This window comes from Calliphora vicina, chromosome 4 (genome assembly GCF_958450345.1).
Source record: "Calliphora vicina chromosome 4, idCalVici1.1, whole genome shotgun sequence".
Classification (NCBI taxonomy): Eukaryota; Metazoa; Arthropoda; class Insecta; order Diptera; family Calliphoridae; genus Calliphora; species Calliphora vicina.
In genome coordinates this window covers 8,533,584-8,560,191 of record NC_088783.1, presented here as the reverse complement: position 1 = coordinate 8,560,191, position 26,608 = coordinate 8,533,584, and the positions used below count along the sequence as shown (strand labels likewise).

Below are 26,608 nucleotides of genomic sequence, written 5' to 3'. Positions count from 1 at the left end.
CACAGAAAAAACTATTTCTTAAACCGTTTCAATTCAAATATTTGTCACATATTGAACTGGTTTCAATTATTTCATAATTAAATCAAGTATTCATTTGCTCAAAAACAAAATTTCTTTATATTTTCTATTGAATTTTGAGTTTTGAATTTGATTATTTTGACAATTGAATATACAATTTTCGTTATTGGTTGAATTTCAAATACAAAAATTATTGAATAGATAATTTTCGTAATTGAAAACACATTTTTGTTATTTTTTGTGTTTCAATTACGAATATTCAATATATATTCAATAATTTTTGTATTTGAAATTCAACCAATAACGAAAATTGTATATTCAATTGTCAAAATAATCAAATTCAAAACTTAAAATTAATTATGAAATAATTGAAACCAGTTCAATATGGGATAAATGTTTGAATTGAAATATAATTTTTTCTGTGTATGAATAGTTTTTAATTAAAATTCATAACAATAAGGAAATTGAGCTCAATCGCCAAAATATGGCCAAATAATTTGTTTTTCTCGAAAATTTAAAAATTTAAAAAAAACAATTGTTTCATATTTTTATTCCCTATTATATTCTCAATTTTAGCTGGCTTATAATTTATGTATAGAAATGTTTATTTGCACAATTTATCAATTTACCTTAACAGAATACGTAAGTTAATTTTTGGTTTGTTTCATTAATTAGTCGCTATTAACCTTTACCATTAAATAAATGTAAATTTTCATAATTAAGTCTTAAAAAGTTTACCTAAATGTCCATAAAGTAAACTGATTTAATCTAAATTCAAATAAAATAATTAAAAGACTTGTAAGATCTTACAAGTAGGTTCGAACCTACAGTTACAGTTAGTGTTGTTGGGGTTTTAGATACTTAAGGGTGGGTGCAGTATGTTCAAGTTTAAGGGGGTACTTTTATGTAGTCGTCGTTGCTGTTGTCTTTAGTTAGAGTTTGTTTCTATCTAGTCTTATTGTTCGTGTCACATCTGGCTTGCTTTTGTTTATGTGTCTTGTTATTCTTATAATGAATTGCAGTACTTAAATCAATGTTTTTGCTGTTGTTATACCTACTTTGTCTTCTGCTGTTTCTGCTGCTTTTGCTTCTACTTCTTAATCATTATTATCTATGGCAGCAACATCATTATCGTCTCTGTTTTTAAGGCCCAGACAAATAAACGACAACTTTCACTTTTAATCGAGTGAAAAAATTCACTCAAACACCCACTCACACACATGTTCTTATTAAACTAACTTAAGAACAAAAACAAACTAAACAAAAGCAGCAACAACAACAATGATTTCTTTTCTCTTGCACTCTTGTGTGTTGTTTCTTTTCGATTTTCTTTACATTTTTTTTAGTTTTTTTGTTGTTGTTTTTAATTTTTCATCAACACTCTGTTTGCCCATGATGTTGGCGACGTCCTACAGTGGTAACAATTGGAAAAAAGTGGTTATAAATCTGGATCTTCTAACCTAAGTCTAATTATAAAATTAATTAATTGAAAAATAAACTAAATTTTTTGGTATTCTATTGGGTTCTGGTATGACTTAAAAATGCGGTATTATTTCAAATTTTTAGCTTTTATTTTGAACGATTTGTATTATATAAATATATTCAAAGTATTGGCCATTATTAGCTATGACGTTGGTCCATCTTTATGGAAACATATATGGATTCCGAGCCAAAAGAACTGATCACCTATTGAAATCAAGAATGAATCTAGCCAATTTCGGATACTCTGTTTCAAAGTGAAGCGTATTCCAGAGAGATCATTCTGAATCGATCGAATCAAATAGTAGTCAGACGGGGCATAGTCTGGACTATAAAGAGGATGCGGAAAAACTTTCCAACCACTTCATTCTAAATACTTTTTAACAGGTATTGCAGCATGTGGCCTAGCCTTGACATTAGGGATTTTACTGTTTTATGTCTCGCCGCATATTTTGGGCATTTTCCGGCCAATGCTCTCTTCAAATGAGTCAGTTGTGATAGTACAGGTTCCCTGTGATGGTCTGGCCTAATTTCCGCACTTTTGCCCCCACAGAGCATTAACTTAGCGCAATGGATATTCGGCTTTGGTGTCGATTCGGCTGGTTGGCCGGGCTTCACATACAAAATCTTACGCTTCGGGTTATCGTAATGCATCCATTTTTCATTTCGCATTTAATGATTCGGTGTAAAAATGATATTCTTTTATAGCGTTCAAGCATTATTTCAAACATGCAAAAATTGTCTTTCAAGGTCTCTTGCCTTCAATTCGCCAATTTTCCTGCTTTTGGATGAATCCAGCTACGTATATAGCTCTTGTTGAGTTTGACAACAATCTGCCTCCCATTCTTGGTCTTCAAATTTTTTTGCCTGGCCTTTGCAATATTTGTCTTCCGTGTCAAAATCTCCACTAAACCGCACGAACCATCTCTCGTATGTTGAAACCGATAGAACACATTCACCATATGCTTTGCTCAGCAAGCGGTGCAAAGTGGGGCAGAATCAAAATTTTTTGAAAATAAATCTAATATTTCTAAACGGCTCATCCGATCGGGATAAAATTTGACATGGGCATAGCCAAGGGGTATTTGAGTTTAAGTTATTAAAATAGGCCCTACAAATAATACAAGAGCGGGCGCTATGGGAGCTCAAAGTAGGGTACCTTCGACATGTAAAAATTTTAAACAAGTGCAATGTTTTACATACGATTTCAATGTTTTTTTATATTTTTGGAAAGCGCTAGATGCTTGCTTGTGCTATCTATCTCTTATAATTGCAGAGCTATAGGCATTTCAAAATTTAAATTTAAAAATTTTGCTATACCTTGGTTCGCTTTTTGCTGGGATCAAAAAAACGGGAAGCTGTTTTAGAAACCTTGATGAGTTCCTTATTTATCCCAAAGTATTTTCCCAGCCCAGAAGGAAATGTTGTTGTTGTAGCAGCAGTGATTGCTGAGTTGACAGTTCTTGTCCGAGTGAATTCGGGTCATTTCGGTGCGTAGAACCGGCTGTCGTGGGAAAGAGAAGGAAATGTGAACCCCATTGGCAAAATTGTAAAAAATACCATTTTTGGGATTTTCGCTCAAATTACGGGATTCCTTTTAACCCTTTGACCAGTTTTTTTTACATTTTGTTATTTAGAATGATAATTTTAAAAAACGTTGAAAATGTCATTGAGTTTTGATAATAAATAAAGATTTTATTACATATTTATTGAGATTCTAAAACTAAAATTTGTATCAAAATTTTAATAGGATTACAAATATTAGGAAAAATTAGATCCACATTTATTCCGAGCTATATTTTTTTGTTTAGATAAGTTAATTTTTGGTCTTACAAAAAAATTTCAAGTCAGTATCTGAATTAGATTCAAAAATATTTCACATTAAACATCCGTCCATCAAAAATATTGCACTTTTTGATAATAAAAAATATGTGTTAATGGGATAAGCCGATTGAAACTCAATATATGTATGAAAATTTGTACATAACATGTGGAAAATATTATCAGAATTCAATCAATCCAAAGAAGAACATTATCTACTGAATTTTATGTATATCAATTAAAAAAGTAAAATTTTGTGAAAATGAGCGAATTCCCTTAAATGTGAGTAAATTCGAAAATAATCCATCGATTTTTATGGTCGATATCTCCTTTTGTTTCCATTACATCTGGTTTTGCGATAAAACAATAAATCTAAACAATTTCTGCCGTTTTCGATTTTTCATGATTTTTTTCAAACAAAAAATTAGCTATTTTCAAGTAAAAAAATATTTTTTTGCTCAAACTTGTTATAACTCCGAAACTACTGAGCCGATTAAAACGCAATTTATAAACGGATTAAAGGCCGTGTAAATCTAAACTTTTCTAAATTTATTTTAATAATATCGGACTAACGCTTTTTGAGTTATCATAAATTATGTGTGGAAACGTTTAAAAAATTTCACAATTTTACAAAAAAAAACTTTTCCATAGAATTTAAAATTTTGACCATTTTACTAGTGGTTTAAAAAGCCTCTAAAATTTTTTCGATTTTGTTACCCTGTATAATTTTTTGAGCATTATTTTTGTATTAATAAAGTCCACATTTTTAACAATTTTTTGAGTAAATATTACTTGATTATGATGCCATCTAGTGACATCAAAATATGTTTCTAAAAAGATAAGACATACATTTTTAAACAGTAAATTTTCTAAGCTTTTGAAAAAATATAAAAATTTTTAATTTTATTTCCTTGATATTTTTATGTGTGAAACAAATCACTGTGCTTCGTTGTGGATATTGCTGTTGGGATATTAAATATTTAGACGAAACAGAAGAAGAAAAAAAAACACATTTTTTCAATAGAAAAGCTTAACGACGAGCGAAGGCCAACAACGTTGTCACAGTCGGCGGCAGCAAACATTGCCAGCAACAACAAAAACAACTTAAATGAATTGATGGCAATGTCGACAAAATGAGTAAAATTTTTCTTAAAAGCATAGAACAGAGATTTTTCCTTTTTTTTGCTAAATTTTATTTATTGTTGTTGTGTTTATATTAAATTTGTCGAGCAGCGTTTTTCTTTTTTTTTTTGTTTTGTTGTATTTTGTCAAGATAAACATTTTTGTGCATGTCAAGCAACAAGGTCCATTTTTTTCTTTTGCCACTGGTGTTGTTGTTGTTGATGTTGCTGTATTGAGGTTGTTGTTATTATTATTATTATTTAAGCCTTAAAGTGTGTAGGTTTTATTCAGTGAAATCTAGTTATTAAATACAACTATCAAAGTCGAATATTGAAGGGATGTATGAGTACATCTGTAAAAAGTAAAAATAACACATAACAGCAAAAGCTACAACATTATATTTTCTTGGTTTTTTTCGCATAAATTAATAAAATATTATAATATTCTCCTTTAGTTTAATCATAAGATTAATAAATTATAATGATTCACACAAGATTTGTCTAAACTGTTACCAACCACTTAACAAATTAATCATACCTTCAAACCAACATTTACCACCAACCAAACACCAGGCATGCACATAAAAACTTTTCCTTCATAATATATACAAAAAGGAAACACAATTTTCTTAATTCTGCCTTAGAGACTTAAGTCTTGGAGTCCAAATGAAAAAAGTAGCACCACAACAAACCAAAAAAAAATAACACAAAAACTGAGCGATAATAAAAGAATATTACGCATAAAGGAAATATTAATGGTGAAAATAATTTGACCGAGCTTTAAAAGAGATTTCAAATTAATTTTATTCCGCCTTTAAAGGAAATAAACATGGTTTCCGTTGTGAAATTATTGTTGGAGAAATAAACAAAAAAAAGTGAAAATTATTAAAACACAAACAGGGGGTGGAAATGACAATACGCATTTGTTATTGTGTTTGAACTCAATGTAAATATGAATATTTAACATTAAAACAAATAATGTGAGGTATTACTTAAAATGTAAAGAGATTTTAAATTGTTGTGTTTTATATTAAATGCAAATTTTGTTAGAAATTGTAGTTAGCATGTTTTGATTATGAACTCTCGAAATAAAAATAACTCTTTTCAAGAAGCATTCGAGCAGCATAATAGGGCTTTACCACATTAATACTATAGCTTAATTCTTACTTATTTAGACAAAAACTACATATGCTTACTATGGTGGCCCTTAATAAACGAAAATTAGATTTTTGTCAGCATCACCTCCGGTTTGGTGAAGGTTGATAAAAAAATCATCCTAAAAAAGCAAGCCTTTTGAAGTTTTGAGATGCATTTACAAGGAGAAAAAATGCAATTTTCCAGCTTATATAAAAATTTTGCCAAAAAAAAATACCTTTGCAATTCTAATGAACCATACAAATCAGAAATTGGTCAACAAATGTTAAAGTTATTAAAAATTATCCAAGCCATTAATGTGACTCAGGCTACTACAACCAGAAATCTTAGAACAAAATTAACTTATTTTGAGAAATATTAAAATAAAAGCTCAATTTTACTTAAAATATATCCATATTTACTTGTATATTAGTTTTTGTCTTAGTACGAAACCGTTAACCTATTCGCAGGTATGACCAAAAAAATTAATTTTTTTGACGGCAGTTTCAAAACTCCATTTTCAAATTTTTAAAAATTTTTATGGGAATAAAAATGTGAAAAAATTATGAAAATATCTCGGTACCTGCGATTTAAATTTATCAATTTTCGAGGAAAACAAATTATTTTGCCATATTTTGGCAAATGAGCTCAATTTCCTTCTTATTATGAATTTTAAGTAGAACATATTCTGAATATTATAGTCTAGATAATTCCAAATATGCTCTGAAAGTTTTACTAAAATTGGAAGACGTTAAACCTTAAATCGTAAAGGTCAAATGTTAAAATTTAAAAGTTGAGTTTCATTTTAACCCCAAGTGCCATTAAGGGTTAATTTCCATTTTTGTGCTGTTATTATAATTACTAGAATTCATATTATAGTTTTCTTAAGTTTCATCAAAATCGGAACAAAAATAAATCACATTTCGCTATCTTTAAATTAAAAATTCCAAATATTGACCTTCATGGTTTAACGTCTTCTAATTTTAGTAAAACTTTTAGAGCATATTTGGAATTATCTAGACTATAACATTATGAATAGATTTTAATTAAAATTCATCAACAGTAAGGAAATTGAGCTCATTCGCCAAAATATGGCCAAATAAAATGTTTTCCTCGAAAATTGTTAAATTTAAATCACAGGTACAGAAAAACTATAGAAGATATTATGATAATTTTTTCATATTTATAACCTACACCACCATAGTAGGGAGGGTAAAATGCGTTTGTGCAGATGTTTGTAACGCCCAAAAATATTAGTCTAACACCAACCTTAAGTATACCGATCGACTTAGAATCGCTTCCTGAGTCGATTAAACGATGTCCGTCCGTCCGTCTGGTCGGCTGGCTGGCTGTCCATGTAAACCTTGTGCGCAGAGTACAGGTCGCAATTTTGAAGATATTTCGATCAAATTTGGTACATATTACTTTTTCGGACCAAGGACCAAGCCTGTTGAAACTGGCTGAAATAGGTCCATTATTTCACCTAGCCCCCATACAAAGTCCCCTCGAAATTGGACTTTATCGGTCATAAATGTTTAATTTATCTATGTATCTACACAAATTTCGCTCCAAATAAGTTTTATATATACAAAATTCATGTCACCAAATTTTGTTACGATCGGTCCATAATTAGTCATAGCTCCCATATAGACCCGCTTCCGAAAATCACTTTAACGTGCATAAATCGCTTAAAAATGTTGGTATACACACAAAATTCAACATAGTTAACTTTAATATAGACATAAATCACACGACCTAATTTCATGGTGAGCGGTCCATAATTGGTCATAGCCCCCATATAAGTCCCACTTCCGAAAATCACTCAAAAATATAAATTATTGAAATTTTAAAAGGAAAATGTTTTTGCTCTTTTACTTAGTGTAGGGTAGTATATGGTCGGGCTTGACCGATCATACTTTCTTACTCGTTTTTTATATATATGTAATTATAATTTCAATAAATCCCAATGTGATGATCAAAAAATTGGGAAAATTGTTTAACAAAATTTTTAAAAATTTGAAAATGCAGTTTTGAAACTGACGTTAAAAAAATAATTTTTTTTTGGCCATACCTGCGAATATGTTAACCGTAGCCTACGAAGACATAAACTCACTTGCATGTAAATGTGGATGTATTTTTTTTTTTGCATTTTTCAGAATTTTAGCAATAATACAGTTTATGGGTCATTTTGACCCAAAGCAGATATAGGGTTAATCTCCAAAAGATTTTTTTTACTTTAATTTTGTTTAATATAATTAAATCTACTTATTTCTGTAACATAATGCAGAAAGGTAAGGAGTTTCACAAATTTATTTCATATGTATAGTGAAATTTTGCATATATCTAACTTTTGTCACAATATTCCACCCGGCACTGTTTGAAATCTAAAAAAAAAATCGGATGTCACCCTAATATACATATTAACTGCAATCAAATATTTGATTCGTAAATTTACCATATTATGGTTATCACAATCATACAAGTAACCACTGTGACTATAATATTTTTAAAACAACTTGTAATAATTTTGAAATGCTCACAGTAAACATGTACAGTTATATTTTTCGCTGCGTGCACATTGTGGATGCATATGTTTTTCGACAATCGACAAATAAGGCAGTTTTAATGATTAACAAAATCCTCTTCCTTATTTACAATTATTTTGCTCAAAAAATTTTCAATTAAAAATTTGCTTGCATTTTGGGACACCTTTTAGTATCAGTTAACTTATAAAGGAAAATATGAAAACGGCCATAAATGCTATTACAAATCATTTATATAAGATGTTTTTTTTTTCAAACATAAAAACAATAAAATAACTAAAAATGTTATACATAATTGAAATAATGATTTTGCATTTAAAATGTAAAACAAAAGTAGATTGCCTAGGAACTAGCGCAATACCAAAGTATATAATATTTTTATTATACAACACAGTTGTAACAAGCCTAATAACAATGTTGGAGTCTTTCCTAATGCCATATTTAATTCCACTTCCTTTTAATTTCCTAAGGAAGCAACTTAAGTGGCATTAGAGTATTATATATTCGTAAAATAATAATAAAAACTGTTTATGCTTTTAAAATAAATTGTGCAAATATTTATTATGTGTAGCAAATTTTAACAGCTTAACTACGTTTTAATAATCAATACAATTTAAAAAGTTTATACAGTCATTATTATAAACATATTATGAAATTAGGAAACAGTAAAATTTATATAACAGGGCTTTTAAATTAGCAACTATGGTAACTTTAAACATAATAGAGTTGGTTATACCAATTTATTTATTTTCAAATATTTAATAATTGGAAATTTAAATCTTAGATTTATACAATTATTTTAATTCAGTTTATAACACTATTTTGTTACGCATACAAATATTTTTTTTAAAGTTAAACATAAAAAAGAAAGCATTAAGTTGTGTTTTTACAATTTAAAAGTTTCCAAAAAAAACCATTGTACAATCAGATTATAATTTCATATTGCTAAAATAAATGGAAAATTTCTCTACATCAATATTACCAAAATTACTGTTTTAACATGACGCTAAAAATATTAATTCAACCCCAGGCAATTCATATTAAATAACGTATGATTAATATTTGCAGTACATATTGGAATTTCATATTAATCATACGTCCAGTATTTAAATTACATTACATTTTATTTGTTGTCATTAACAACATACAGCCATTCCCATTATCTATCTCATCAACAACAATAACAACAATAAGCAGTATTCCGCCTACTTAAACAAATACACTTGAATGCGGTTAATATTTTTACCATCAAATGCTGTTTTTGTTATTTTATTTTTGTTTCTTTCCATTATAATTTGTTTTTTGTCTCTGTTGTTGTTGTTATTGTGATTCTGGTTATCTCACATCTTTTGACATTTATTCATTTCAATATTTATACAGTCTGTTAAACATTTGGAGGCAAACAACGATTATTGATTGATGGATTCTTATGTTCTCAGAAAAATATGATTTTGTATATGATTTCTATTAATTTTATTTTTGTTTTCTTGATCAAAGAGTAAATAAATAAAAAAAAATCAATTACAAAAAAAACCTGTCAGCTGTCAATTTTAGAAGACTATTTGAAAAATTTTGTGTAATATGTATGTATGTAAGTATTTGGAAAACTGTATTTTATTCGTAACAAGAAACCATTAAGATTTTATTGCAAATTGTTTAAATTTTTGTAGTAAAATTTTTTGTAATTTTACTTAAATAAATCAACTTTATAAACCTTTGATAGAATTGAAAGTTCATTATAGATTATTGTAGGTTGTAATGATAGTCGACTATTTTATCACTCAGTTTTAATTATAACTTTCCAAAACATAATATATCTTCAATTTCTAAAGAGTTTCCTCTTATATAAGTCATTGTATGGCTAACAACATATAAAAATTTCAGAGTGGGGCCATTAGCCATCTCGAGATAATAGACATTTAGTAAAAAAAATTTTCTCCAAATGTTATTAAAAAACTTCAAATTATTTTATTTTTCCTTTGAGCTCTATGCACTTTGTCCAATATTTCTCCAATTTTGTTATCCCTTCAAAAAAAAAAAGATTTGTCGATGTCATTAACCTTTAGGTTGAGTTTTTTAGGTTTTATCAGAAAGGCGTGGAAATTAATGTGCCTTTTTTGAACTGAAAATCGTTTTTTTTTTAACTCTTTCAGCCACGCTTTTTTGCATTTTTACTATAATCAAGAAAAAATAAATCAAAAAAAAACCATAGTTGGGGGTAGTGCACTAAATGTTGATTGAAATCAGCATTGCACAATCACTCACTAAAATTGCAAAAAATTTAGTTTGCACTATTTTCTATCAGCTTTAGTGATAATGCTTATTTCTTAACTAGCACTAAAAAAATATAGTGATAGTGATAATTTTTTAACTATCACTAAACGAAGATTTAGTGCAAAAATCTGCACTACAATTAATTAGTTCAAAATTATAACCTGCTATCAAAAAAAGGCTGCATTAAACATACTATCACTAAATTTTCAAAAATGAGTAGTCATGAAATTGTTGAATCCAAATTCGAAAAATAAAAATTTTAAATATTTTTTGTTATTTTTAATGAAATATTAGTCTTAAGTTTTAAATGAGAGTACATGAATAAATATGAACCATTTTGAACGTAAAAATTTAGTTCACAATTTGAAGTTGCATTCAATTTAGTGCATACAAAAAAGTTGCAATAAGCTGATAATTGCATTTTTTTAAATCAACTAATTTAATTTTGAGTGCAAAATTTTTTAACTCACAATCACTAATGTTTAGTGAGGCTTCTAATTTTCAACTCATCACTAAATATGAACAAAATGATTGCACTAATTTTGCACTATCACTAAGTATTAGTGCAAACTGCAAAATTAGTGCACTACCCCCATCTATGAAAAAAACCACCCCATTCTAAGGTTGTGGATTGGTTGGCATTAAAAATAACTACACAGAAAAAACTATTTCTTAAACCGTTAAAAGGTTATTCGGGAATACAAAATTAGTATTTTAGTAAAATTGTTTTATGCTTAATTCCCAATTTTTAATTTGATAAATTCAGTGAAATTTATTGTTGGGGGATAAGCTAGTTCCTATGCGCATTTCACTGGTTGCTTAGGCCAGATCATCAAGAAACCTTTTCCCAAAAGGCTTTAAAAAACTAAAGATATTATACAAATAAAACTATAGAGTGTTTGAGAATTACAGACACTCAAGCTTTATTTGTAAAAATATCAAAGCATAAACAAAACACCAACAATAAACCGTGATTTATCTTTTCTTACATTTCCTTATTACAATTGGTTGGTTTCTTGCCGACACAAACTGTAGTGTGTAAGTGAATAAAGAAAAAACAAAAATAAAAACAACTTGCTTTATTGTTTTCGCAAGAAAATCAAAATAAAGCGAGTTGCCAGTTTCAATTCAAATATTTGTTACATATTGAAATGGTTTCAATTATTTCATAATTGAATCAAGTATTCATGTGCTCAAAAACAAAATTTTTTGACATTTTCTATTGAATTTTGAGTTTTGAATTTGATAATTTTGATATTTGAATATACAATTATCGTTATTGGTTGAACTTCAAATATAAAAATTATTGAATAGATAATAACATTTTTGTTATTTTTGTTTTTTCAATTACGAAAATTATCTATTCAATAATTTTTGTATTTAAAGTTAAAGTTTGTATTCCCGAATTGATGAATTGTATATTCAAATATCAAAATTATCAAATTCAAAACTCAAAATTCAACAGTAAATATCAGAAAATTTTGTTTTTGAGCACATGAATACTTGATTCAATTATAAAATAATTGAAACCAGTTCAATATGTGACAAATATTTGAATTGAAATATTCTTTTTTCTGTGTATGATAAAAAAATTTTGTATCGTATAATTTTTTTTTAAATTGACTAAATTTTCTGACTAAACAACCGAAATAGCAAAGTAACACTGAATTCGATGAACAATAAATACTTAGAGCTTTTTATTATTGAATGCGTGAAAGTCTCTTAAAAAACTGATTTTTACAATATTTTCAGAGCACACTGACGGTTAAATTTTACAAAAAAAAATCATAAACGATGACACAAAAAATATAATTGTTTAGCAAAATGGCAATATATGCCAATGAACTATGTTTTAATGACTATAGAATATGTGGTTAGTAAAGTGACCACTCAACCGCAAAGAGTTAAGTAAAATTTTGTTTCTAAAATTAAAAGGAGTAAAATTTTCACCTCATAAGTTAATGGTTAAAAAAGGTATTTTTTGTGTTATAATTTCATCGTTGGAGTCAAATTTTTTTCCTCCGAGCCATTTCTTCAGGTGTGGAAACAGGAAATAGCCACACGGTGCTAAATCCGGAGAACAGAGCGAAAGAATGGGTGCATTTCGTAGCCTGCAACATGTAAGTAGCTTTTTGTACACCTGATTGTGATACATATCTTCAGTGTTTTGTATGGTCACAACGAAATTTCGTAAACCACTTTGTTACAATTGAAATTGATGGTGCAGAGTTCCCATAGTATTTATCAAGACTAGCCTTTATTTGAGTGATGGTTTTTTTTCTCAAAAAATAATGAAATTCGCTTTTTTCCAATTTCTCCTCAAGTCACCATGTACACGCAGAGGAAAAATATAGTTGGGCATGGTTACTGTAACAATTTAAATAGTTTTACAAGTTTTTTAACAATATTATAGTCACAGTAACTATTTAGATGATTGTGGTAACCATAATATGGTTAATTTATGATTCACATGATTGTATCAACCATATATATGGTTACAGTAAACAAGTATATGTTTGTGACAACCATATTTATGATGAATAATTTTATCACAATATGTTGTTCTCAGATTATTATATCCATAATCCGAGAGCAACATAATATGGTAAGTCCTTCATCATATGAATGGTTGTCACAAACATATACTTGTTTACTGTAACCATATACATATATGGTTGATACAATCATGTGAATCATAAATTAACCATATTATGGTTACCACAATCATCTAAATAGTTACTGTGACTATAATTTATATTATTTCTCTGCGTGTAGTTTGCTATCAATAGCTATCAAACACAAACTAAATGAAGCAGCTTGTTCACATTTTGACAGGAGTTAACTGACAGATCCTGTTGGCATGAGCAGTGTTAATCTTTCTAAAAATCACAGACTTAGTGAGACTCTTCTCCTAACAAAAAGGATACATTTTAGCAATAATATTTTAAAACTCAATTTTACACATTATTATTTTTATAATAGATGTAAGATTAAATATATCAAAAGTATATTGTAAATTGATACCATAAAATTTTCCTTAAAAATATCGTACTACATATTTTGATTATCTATATAGATTTTTTAAGTTTAAGTTTAAGCTAAAAGCTAATTTTCTCTTATTTCTCTTTAAGTTTTAAGTTAGACATAATATACAAATTAACTTTAAATTTAGTATGGCCATGAAAAACATGTACACCGAATAATATCGAATTCAGAAGAGTGAAATTTCAAAAATACATTCTTTTGTTTGAAATTTTTTGTTTCGTCCCCATTAATTTATTAAGTTTTATCTGTAAAAACTTTAACTTAAAATAAGGAAAAACTACATTAGATTTTTTAAAGCTCATTTCTTATGTATTCGAGTTTTACTCAACGCAATTGTTAAATACTTACACAAACGGAAATTGTATCTGGCAGTCTACGAGTATGTATACATTAAAAATCTGTACTAAATAAATTACATATACACATACATATATAAACTAATACAATTATACATACATATGTACATATATATATGCATGTATCATTAGGAGTGTGTAAGTATTTGCAAATGAAAATAAAACTTTGTTATTGTTTATTCAGTTTTATTATTTAGAGACAATTACTCATGGTTTTAACCACAAATAAAAACCACTTGTTATTGTTATTTTTTCTATTTTATTGTGGTTTTATCTATTATATATTCTATTTTTCTTGTGTCTATTTTCTATACCCTTCACCATAATGAGAAAGATACACAAATAAATTTGTTATTTCGTTTGTAATTTTAACAATATTAGTGCTGGTTGCTGCCTGACACAACAATTTTCAAAATTCAAACCTCTCTATAAAAACACTCCAGAAAGCGTTTGTAAGATCTCACATTACAAAGATCGGAACATGATTGAATGATATAGAAATTGATAAAGATTTTTTGTGATAAAGGGTATATAGCATTCGATCCAACCAACTTACTTCTACATTCTAATACATTTTGCTTTTATTGTTAATCTGTTTTGTACATGATGATGAGTAGAATGACATGTTAATATTACACTCACATACTGTACGCATATTTATTTATATGTGAGTTCATATACATGCAGATATGTAGATATAAAACCTTTTATGTACAAGTTTCTTTTTACATTACTTACATTTCTAGATAGATTTAGATGAGAGTACAATGCATATGTAGCTGAAACCACAAATGTATGTTACACAATAATGTTTTGTAGCTTTTAAGATGTTTATTCGATTAAGTTTTATTTAAAATGACAACAGACATCACATCCCACAAAACAAAACAATAACAAATGTAATGAATTTAATTTGATGTGATGTTTTTATTTGAATCATGTCAGTGTGTAACAGAAAGAGTTTGTTTCTTTAAATAAGTTAAGTTATTCGAGTTATATGAGTAACAAGTGTTTTATATAAATGATACCTAAGTACAAAAATGGTTAAATTTTTCTATTGTCAATAATTTGTTGTCATACTCAATTTTATGTATATCAAACAAAAAATTAAATTTTGTGAAGATGAGCAAATTCACTTAATTGTGAATAAATTCGAATTTTTATGTTCCATTCAAAATGTATACAGGTAGGCCTCCATTTACGCGGTTTGATGGGCCCACAAAAATTGCGTGTAAATCAAATTCGCGTAAAACGAAGTTCTAATTTAGAACGAAATGCTGTTGTGGGGAAATAACTTTTTATTTCGCGTAAAACAATACATCAGTCACATAACAAATAAGATATTGGGACCTAAAAATCGCGTTAAATCGAAAACACCTTAAATGCAAACGAACGTAACTACACAAAAATTCAAAATTGAAGTTTTGAGTTCACGCAAATTTGCAATCAAAAATTACAACTTTACTAAAGAAATTCAAACGGAAAAAATTGTCAAGAATACTTTATTATTATTGATTTTATAACGTGTTTTGCTTCTCCTGTAAAAACAATTGGGGGATTCAAACGGTCTCCTATTAGGTCGTATTGTCATAATGTCATAAAATATTTTTTTAGTTTAAATAAATTTTTGTTGGGTTTCAAACAAAAAAAGTTATAAACTAATAAGACTTTTAGAACTATGTTTATTGGTTTGTCATAAAATAACACTTTTTTTGTTTGCAGCACAACAAGAATTTGTTTAAACTAAAAAAATATTTTACGACATTATGACAATACGACCTAATAGTAGACCGTTTGAATCCCCCAAATAAAAATGTAGATACGTCCGTTTGCAATTAAGGTGACGATATATACTTTTTAAATAAACTTATTTTATTTTTACTTTTAAAATCTTAAAACAAAAGTAAAGTAAAAAAACTCAAATAAAAAAAAAAATTTATCGAAAATTAAGAAAAAAATTTCAATTAAAAAAATAAAATATTCCAATACATAAAAGAGATCAAAACATAACAAAAATTCATAAAAATTTACAAAATAATTTGAAAATAATAAAAAGGTGCATTTATTTTTCAAAAAAGGAATCTGTTTTTCGCATCTGTTTTTTCCGTTTCTTGTTGTTTGTTGCCGCGTTATATAAAAATCGTTTAAAAAAAGTCGCGTATTTGAAAAAATGGTTGCTAATTAGAGTTCGCGTTATATCGAATTCGTGTAAATAAATTACCGCGTAAATGGAGCCTTATCTGTATAACTAAAAAAAAATAATAAGTTTTTTCGAAACATTGTTGCCCAAAATATCAAGTGAAATAATGGTATATCGTACCTGACATAAAACGGAAGTAATTTTAAGGTACATGTAGAAATATGCGAAAATTTGCAAATCGTTATTGGTTGAATTTCAAATACAAAAATTATTGAATAGATAATTTTCGTAATTGAAAACACATTTTTGTTATTTTGTGTTTCAATTACGAAAATTATCTATTCAATAATTTTTGTATTTGAAACTCAACCAATAACGAAAATTGTGTATTCAGTTGTCAAAATAATCAAATTCAAAACTCAAAATTCAATAGAAAATATCAAGAAATTTTGTTTTTGAGCAAACGAATACTTGATTTAATTATAAAATAATTGAAACCAGTTCAATATGGGATAAATGTTTGAATTGAAATATAATTTTTTCTGTGTAGGAAAGCAATTAGCTCAGTACTCGGACTATTTGGTACGAAAAGTTAAAATCAATGAAGGTTTAAAAACATACAAGACTCAAAGGGTTCTTGACAGGAACTCTGCTAAAAATTGAGAGGCCAAAGACAGAGCGCGGAAATTTAAGTCAAATTTTATACAAAAAATATACCTAATGCATAATGGGTGACAAATTGTTCGCAGCTTCCGGATGAATATTTTTGTGTTGCTGATGCTGATGCTGATGCTCGAGGGAATGTTGTAGAAAAGCTTAGAACCCAAAAGCTGAAAATTTGTTACAAAGAGCTCTATAAATACCGAAATTTACATCAAGGAATGTTTACAAATGAGGATGCTTTCATTCACAAGACTTCTTAATGTGTCCACTTATTTTTGTCCTGAATTGGCATCCTGTCACTATGGTAAGCAAGATCTTGAGAGGTACAAGAACAATAACGCATTATTTGTACCAAGAGAGGCAAATCATCCAAACTGCTGGCCAGTGGAGAGATATTGGGCACTTGTTAAAAGAGAATTGAAGAGCACAAAAAAGGTGTCCAAAAGTGTTGTAGATTTAAACGGAGATGGACTAGGTGTTCGAACAAAGTTACAGAAAGCATTACAAAAACCTTAGTGGAAGGGTTTCCGGAAAAGGTTCATAACTGTAAGTTTATTGTAATTTTTATATGTATATGTATGTTAAGATTTTTTTGATCTCAGTCCTTATACAAAAACTAAAAAAATAAATAGAAAATATATATTCGGCTTCAATGAAGAAGTTGATAATAGCAAAAAAACAATCAGAGTTAAATTCATTTCATACTACATGCTAATTTGCACCGCAATTTTAGCCTTAAACATTAAAATATTAAATATAGTCAGTTTAAACTATTATTTTTGCCCTTAAAATAAGTAAGAAACTCTAAATACTTTCACATATGTAGTAACATTTTAGTGTTTTCTCCCATTCAAATCATCTTGAAAAAAAGTTTCAAGGGTTTTTGATTTTTGTGTTGTCGGACTAAACCTTTCAAAGTTATCATGAATTATGTGGTGAAACGTCTAAAACAATTTATAATTTTACTTAAAAATTTAAAAAAAACCTCTTCATAGAATTTAAAATTTGGTCCATATTTGTTACTTAAACCACAATACATCAAAATTTTGTAGTGTAATTTATATCAGGATGAAATTACCGTTAACGTTATGTCACCACTACCGAAATAAGAGCAACTACCGCTAAAATACCGTTACATAAATAACCCAAAATTCTGTTGGCACTAAATTACCCTTACCGATATAATCCAAATTAGCCTTACATTTACATTTTTACCATATTGAATCGGTCAACCAACCTGGTAAAATCGTCATGTGTTATATTTTTATATTTTTTGTGATTCATAAAATACTTGTTTCATTTAATTTAATTTCATTTAAATTGTTTATGAAAAAATTTCAACGAAACGAATTAATTAAAAATTTGTTGTAAACCGGATGTCAGTATTACACTTAATTGTATTCAATATAATTTGCCAGCAGCAAGTTATTTTCATTTTGGCATTTTTATTATTTTCTCAGTTTAATGCCTTATTTTATTTTATTGGTGTTAATTTTAATATATTTTTGTTTAATTTGCCATAAATAGCTGTGTTTATTAAATATAAAAAACAAATAATTTTCAATTCAATACTCTTAAGGTATTTACCTACATAAATATTTAACAAATGTTTATTTATTTATTTTATGTATGTTTACACATAAGTTCATTTATTTAAAAGAACATTTAAAAATTTTAAACAAAAAAAAAACTAAGTAAATAAGCATTTTAGGTATTAAATTTTTCTAAAATAAAAGAAAATTCATGTATTCATGTTTGTCAACCACACAAACATTATGTTTTCATACATTAAATTGTACTAGTTCATGAAAACAACAACAATAACTATAAAATAAATAGCAAAAACAACAACAACAAAAATTTACTAAACGAAAGAAAACAACAAGAAGAAAATAAAATCATTTTTCATTCAAAATAAGTTGAGAAAATAAAATGTGGGCTAAATGTTTTTTTTTTAGCCGGTATATTCTCGTTTAAAATGTGTACAAGGTCTTTCAATGGTCCATATACAATAATATATTATAATGTTGCTGTTATTATTGTTGTTGTTGTAGTTTTTGCTATTTACTGCTGTAACTAACAGAAAACTTAAACCGAATGAATGGCTGCTGAAATAGTTTTTTTTTGTATGTTGGTGGCGCTCTTTTATTGGCAGCAGGTGCAGAGATTTTTTATATTTTCCCCAACACATTTCTTACAAATTGTGGAGGTCACAAACATGCATACACATTCACTAACTCAGACATGTAATGCAAAGTGCGAAGAAGCTATTTGAACATGAATTCATACGTTAAGAAATGCTAAAATACATAAATACACTGAGAGATAAAATTCATCAAAATCACCAGCATAACATAACATTATTGATTAACATACTTTTTAAAGATTACACCCAGAGAAAAAAACCATAATTGTACATGTTTACTGTAACCATTTGAACATTTTCACAAGTTTTTAACAATGTTATGAAACTGTAGTTATTTATATGATTGCGGTAACCATATATGACATGCTTGCAGCAATCATATATATGGTTAGAGTAAATAAGTATTTGTTTGTGACAACCATTTTTATGATTGCGACAATCATGTGAATCTTAAATTTACCATATTATGGTTACCACAATCGTATAAATAATTATTGTGATTAGAATATTGTTAAAAAAACTTGTAAAACTTTTGAAATGCTAACAGTAAACATATACAACTATATTTTTTTCGTGGGTTTACTACATAACTAATACTTAGAAGTTGTTTAATAATTACATGGCATATAATCTGTTTAATACTTAAACTAAACCCAGAATAATTCAGATATCGGACTGACATTTATTTCACGCGTACTAAATATGTAACATTATGGTATGGAATTGGAACTCATTCATATACAAGTATGTATCGGAAACCACAACACATTTATTTTTAGATATCAAGATGAGTATTTGATTAAGTTTTATACAAAACGAAAACAAAAGTTTTATACAAAACGACGACAAAAAATCCCGTAATTCCTAAAAATTAGAGCGAAAATCACAAAAACGGTATTTTTTACAATCTTGCCCATAGGGTCCACATTTTCTTCGGGGCTGGGAAAATACTTTGGGAGAAAATATGGAACACATCGAGATTTCCAAAGCTGCTTTCCGTTTTCTGATCTCAGCTTTGGGATTTTAGAACATGTGGCCCAAAGTTGAAATCTTGATAAAAAAATATGTCAATTTCCGAAGGGCGTAGGACCGACATATTTGAAAAATAGGACAAAGTTTTTATACCAAAATATTCTCAGTAAAGATTACTTACAGAAAAATATAAAATTGTTGTATGTTCTTAAAGAAAGTTTTTTTTTAATAAAAAAAGAGTTAAGTCACCTTTTCGCCCGAAAAAAGCACAAATCTACTACTTTTTTTAATTTTTAAATTGAAAATCGTTTATCTTTGGATCAATAATTGATATTGCTCTGAAATCTATTGTGTATCATTGGTAATTTAGTTGTCTAACTAACAAAATAAAATCGACTCAATTCGGTCCAAAAGTACGCCATATATTTTTAAAAAAGCTGACCAATGTATGGCTAAATTTTGAAATGCCTATAACTCGGAAATTATAAGAGATAAATAGCACACATTTTTGAAATCGAATGGAAAACAAAAAAATTGGCATGTGTTTAAAAATTTTACATGGCGGTACCCTACTTTGAGCCCCTATAGCGCCGTCCCTGGAGCATTTGTAGGGCCCATTTTAATAAATTGAACTCCTTGGCTACGCCCACGTCAAATTTTATTCCGATTAGACTAGCCGTTTAGAAACAACAGATTTATTTCCAAAAAAATGTCGATTCTGCACCACTGTGCAACGCAAGGCCACATATTGCAATACCTGTTAAATTGTATTTAAAAAAAATGGTTGGGAAGTTTTGTCTCGCCTGTTTTATAGTTCAGACCGTGCCCCGTCCAACTACTATTTGTTTCGGTCGATGCAGAACGCACTCTCTGAGATATGCTTTACTTTGGAACATAGTTTACGATACTGGCTAGATTCATTCTTGGCCTTAAAACATGAGCAGTTATTTTGGCTCTGAATCCATAGGAAGGCAATGGCCAATACTTTGAATAAATTTATGTTATACAAATGTCTCAAAATAAAAGAAAAAAATTAAAAAAACCCTCTTTTTCAAGTCATGCACCCAACAAATAATAGCAAATAATTAATAGAACTGCGTTAACAGATTTAAAAAATTTAAAATCATCTAAAATTTGTATCACTATCGTAAGCTAAGTTTGGTATTGAAAATCAGTAAATTGGAGGCAACAAAAAAATGCTACTGAACTTTGTGACGACTCACAGTGGGTTCGATGGTACCCAAAGTGGCGATTAATTCATAGAAGCCGTAGTTTTAAAATATTATACTTTTTTATTGATGAGTTATTATAAGCACATAAAAACACAGCATTTTAGAAAAAAAGGTAAAAAAAATTTTTTTTTAACCCTTTAAGCGCATTATTGTTTTTTGAAAAAAAAGACCTTTGTTCACAATTTATGCTGTAACTTTGGAATGGAAAGCTATAAATTATTGAATACAATTGGAAATTAAAGCATACTTAATGTGCTATTAAAAAATTTAAATTATAAATTTATTCTATGTACTTATATTAGTATAAATTTAATTTAAAATCCAATTTTAGTTTTACACAAAATTGTATAAATTTACAAATTTTTTTCAAAAAAGTCACAAAAGAAAATATTATAATTTTTCAATAATGAATAATTATAAATACATAAAAACACAGCATTTTAGAAAAAAAAAAAATTTTGTGCATTATTGTTTTTTTTTGGAAAAAAAGACCTTAGCTCACAATTTATGATATAACTTTGGAATAGAAAGCTATAAATTAATGAGTAAAATTGGAAATTAAAGAATACTTAATGCGCTATTAAAAAATTTAATTAATAAATTTATTATATGTATTTATATTAGTATAAAATTAATTTAAATTTTAATTTTTGTTTATCACAAAATTTTATGAATGTAAAATTTTTTTCAAAAAAGTCACAAAAGAGAATATTATAAATTTTTGTAATGAATAATCATAAATACATAAAAACACAGCTTTTAAAAAAATGGAAAAAAATGTTTAACCTGTTAGGCGTTTCTTTGGTTTCGTTTTACCTTCTTAATAAAAAATATACTAAAATATTTGTATTATTCTGCATTCTCAAATTCTCATTATCTTCATCATCATTATTATAATCTTCTTCATCATTATCATCATTACTATCTTCATCGTTGTTATCATTTACTGGTCTTGTTAAATAAATGACAAACAGAGTTTTTACACAAAAATTAAAATAAAAAAAATGGCCGGGCATTGCCTGGACTTTTTTTCTTAAATATAAGCTGATATCCTATACTATTCTAAAATCTATAATACTAATTTCAACTATTACTAATGCGGAAATTATCCCAATTTTGGACCTTTTTTAAAAAAAATTATTAAAAATATATACTCATAATTTTTATAAAAAAAATAAATTTTACTATATACTTTAATACCTGATGTTGAAGGTTCCATTATAAAAGATTTACTTTTAATAGATTTAATACTAACAATAATCGCTTGAATTGTAAAAATTTACAATTTTTTCACTTTTTTAAAAACAGCAATAATTTGCTAAATTTGACCGCTCACTGAAAAGAAGTAAACAACTTAGTTGATTTATTTTTACAGCTAATGATCTAGAATTTTATCTACTTTTACCCTATACCAAACTTTTTCATAAAAACTTTATTTCTAAATTTCAATTAATCGCCACTTTTATACCATTTGAACCCAACGTGCGACTTCATGAAAAAAATCGATTTTAAGGAAAAGAATTTTCAAAATACGCCTATAGATTGGAATAGACTTTGCAAAAATAAGAGTATCTATAAAATAATTTGGTCTTTATGTTCCATTGAGAGGATACTATATTTTAAAAAAATATTAAGTTCTTTGGAAGCATTGTTGTCCAAAATATCAAGCAAAATAAATGTATATCGTACGTGACACAAAACGGAAGTAATTTTGAGGTACATATAGAAATATGCGAAAATTTGCAAGTCGTGAGAGGCGTTTCTTTTAATTTCTTACACTAAAGCAAATATTTTCCCTTTACAATTTGTCAGATTTAAAGAAAAACAAAAACTGGATGATTTTATAATAAATAAAATTTAATATCGTACGTGACAGATTTTTCTCTTATAGTAAAACAATATAAAGAACGGCGCATATTTTGTATTACTCAGTTCAAAACACCCGGATTTTGAGTTATGACGTCGTTGCAGCAAATGAGCGATATGTATACAAAAACTAAAAAAAAAATAGAAAATATATATTCGGTTTCAATAAACTATCTGATCTGAGGGTTAGAATGCACCACTTTTTGTGTAAGCAAAAAGTATAGTTTTATAATATTTCGAAGCTACATAAAAGAAAATAGCATAAATGGTAATGATTTTTGTTCTATTGTGATCGTTAAAAATGCAACACATTATGAGGGTATGGGTAACATTTAATAAATGGTACAAAATATATAGGCAACATTTTGTATCAGAAAAGAAAACACCAGTAGTTTTCGCCACAATTTGTGCATTAAACACATTCAAGACAATAGGCTACCAACTTCAATCTGTCCAAAATAAAATATACACGATTATTTTGACAACAGCATAGTTACATGGCCACACGACTACTCATGCCGATGTAGCCGACTTAGGCTAATTTCTATTTTTGTCAACTACAAAACAGAAATCGTTTTGCTAATATAATAAAACATGTAAATCAAATTAGTGCTTAAAAAAAATAAATTTTTTTACTTAATAAGAGAAGTTTTTGATAACCATATTGAGATAAATTAATAACAGATACATAATTAATTATAACCATATATATATATATGTTTTTACTCAAAATAATTGTTTAAATCTTAATTACTTTTGAATTTTTTGCGATTATTATTTATTAAAGTGGCACCACTGAATTATAAATCCGCTGTTTACTTTGCAGCTGTCGTCTTTAAAATAATTCAGTAGCTGCCACACGACTGCAACTGCAACCAGCAGAAATTGTGTTCGTGTAGGCGTTAAAAAATTTAATATAGTCAGTTTAAGCTATTACTTATTCCCTTAAAATGTTGTAATAAGCTCTAAATTCTTTCACATTCATCTTGAAAAAAAGTTTCAAGAGTTTTTGTTTTTTTAGTCGTGGTTGTCATTCTTGTGGAATTGCCCATATATAAATTAGCGTGTGTTAGAATGGGCATCAATCTTGAGACAAATATCAATTAGTCTAAATTTATTTAATTTCACACTTCTTTTAACATTATTTAATTTTCTTAATTAAATAAAAAAATATATATTTTCTTATTAACAATAAACTCACCTATTTTTTGTTGCACCCAAAGAACAGCAAAATTTCACAGTTTTGAGATATATAGTTAATTTTTTCCCAGTGTAGCTTGTTTTAAAAAAATTTCTCTATTTTCTATTTTTTTTCTATTCACACTATTTTTTATTTCATTTTTATTGGAGAGCAAGACATTTATTTTATTTTTCGTAATTTTTTACTAGAGTGTATGAATGATTTTCTTTCACTTTTTTTTATTATTTGTTTGGCACTTGAACTAAATTCTTTAAAAAAAAAGGAAACGAAAAAAATAAGAAATGTATAGAATGAAAATAAAAATAAAAATATGAAAGATGCCAATATGGCTGAGATGCCACCACTATAAATAAGTTAATAATTTTTCCTTTTTTTTTTGCTATATTTTGTTTGTTCTGGCTTTCGTTTGCTGCTGCTTGTTTTATGTTGAAATATTTTTTTTTATTTTTCTACGTTAAAACCGACACACGCACATACTCATGAAGGCAGACAGACGGACAGACACAAACACTCATACAATGTTGAATACTCTTAGCAATTTTTTTATTTTTTTGATTTTAGAAAAAACAAATTATTTTTAATACTTTGTATGTTGTTATTGTTGTTATTGATAATCAATTATGATGGCTTTTAAATTTAGTTGTTGTTACAAATTTTAATGATTTTATTTTTATGTACAGATTTCCTTTAGTTGCTGTTGTTGTTGATATTTTCACTTAGTATTTGTTTTATACAATAATAAATTTTCTATTAACATTCTTTATTTATTAATTTTTCTTTCGATTTTTAATACACTTAAATAATTTTGTGTTTTATTTTTATTATTTTTATTAGATTTTCTTAAATTTTGTGAAGACAAACATGGCCAGCTGTTTGGTTGCTTTTGGGGTCGTGTACCACATGAAAGAGGAGGCTTCGTTCTATTTGCTTTTGTTGTGGTTGTTGTAGGTTGTAGAGAGCAAGAGAATTTTCTTGAGATTTTTGTGTTTTATTTTTAAGATTAGCAATAAAACAACAACTACAACATATAAACAAGATGATGAAGAAGAAGACAACAACAAGAAAAACGAATGTCGTCAAAACGTCGCGTCTTGTTGAAATTCACCATTAACTAAAAATACGACAACATCGATTATGAAAAGGAAAGCATGCCATGGCTATGACTATGAATGGAAGGGGGTATTGAGAAATTAACAATTAATTTTTTTGCCGGTTGGATTATTTCGTCTGTGGTTACTGAAAGTCTGGGAAGAATATTAGTTTGGTGATTTGAGTTTAAGAAACGATTTTTTTAAAAGAAATTTAAAGACTTTACTTACTTTACATTTTTAGAATAAGTAACAAATGAGAATTAAAATTTGCTACAACGAAAATCCAAATTATGGAGTTAATAACAAAAAATAAATTTTTGTCGACTTCATGTGCTTAAGGAATGCTATTGCAGTAATTTTGTTTAACGAATTTTATGTATAAAATTCTTAGAGCTTTCAAATAACAAGCTGTATAAATTTAAATATTGTTTCCATTGACATGGAAAATCGATAATAGAGACCATACTTAGTAATACTGTGTATTTATATTTTCTTTATCGGATAAGATATCCATTTATCCAAAGGATAAACAATTTTCAAAAAAATATTTGATTCCAATATGGATCCCAAACAAACCATATCAGAATTGGTGATTTTGACATGTAAGACAAAGATTGCCCAAGCCAGCGAAACAAATTTTAAAACCAATAATTGGTTGCATTACTCCATGAAGATTGTAGATATTTGGATCTACTCTAAACGCTTGTGAGCAGCAGGATTCATCCAAAAGCTGGGAAATTTAATACCATATGAATGGAAGCCTAAAGACCTTAAAGCCGATTTTGCATGTCCGAAATGATGCTTGAACGCTATTAAAGAAAATTATTTCTGATCAGGATCATTACTTGCGACGAAAAATTTATCCATTACGATAACCCGAAGCGTAAGAGATCGTATGTAAAGCCCGGCCAAATATCCATGGCGCTAAGCTCTGTATTTTTTGGGAACAAAAATGTCATATCTGTTATGAGCTGCTCATTAGTTTGAAGCGATCATTTGCCAAAAAATGTGCAGAATGTGAGGCCAGACATGAAGCTCTAATATTCCACACTCGGCCACATGTAGCAATACCTCTTAAAAAGTATTTAGAAAGAAGTGGTTGTGAATTTTTACTTCAAACGCTTTATAGTTCAGACCTTGCCCCGTCCAACTATTATTTGTTTCGATCGAAGCAGAACTCTCTCTCTGGAATACGCTTCACTTTGAAGCAGAGTATCCTTTGGAATAGAGTATCCTTTGGAACAGAGCAGTTCTTTTGGCTCAGAATCCATACGTTGACAGAAAAATGGGAAAGCTCTTAGCTACCAATAGCCAATACTTTCTAATCCAATACTATAAAATCTAAAAATCTGGAAAAAAATCCGCATTTTTTAGTTATGCGGATTTGAGAATCAAAATAAAATTGGTACCAATTGAAAGCTATATTGTTAAATCCATTTAAATGCGATGACGAAGAACTGAACATGCAGCATATATTTTTTCTCTTATAAAAATGGCTGTTGTACG

The 26,608-nt window shown here is 27.8% G+C and overlaps 1 protein-coding gene across 1 annotated transcript in view; it reads right to left on the bottom strand.

Moving 5' to 3' along the window:
• The window catches only part of Neto (Neuropilin and tolloid-like), a 279,692-nt gene extending 255,432 nt beyond the window's left edge, over nt 1–24,260 (bottom strand). Inside the window, exon 1 of the mRNA XM_065508961.1 lies at nt 24,012–24,260. The gene's annotated coding sequence lies outside the window, so the exon portion shown is untranslated. The remainder of the gene's footprint in view (nt 1–24,011) is intronic.
• Between the last annotated feature and the right edge of the window lie 2,348 nt (nt 24,261–26,608).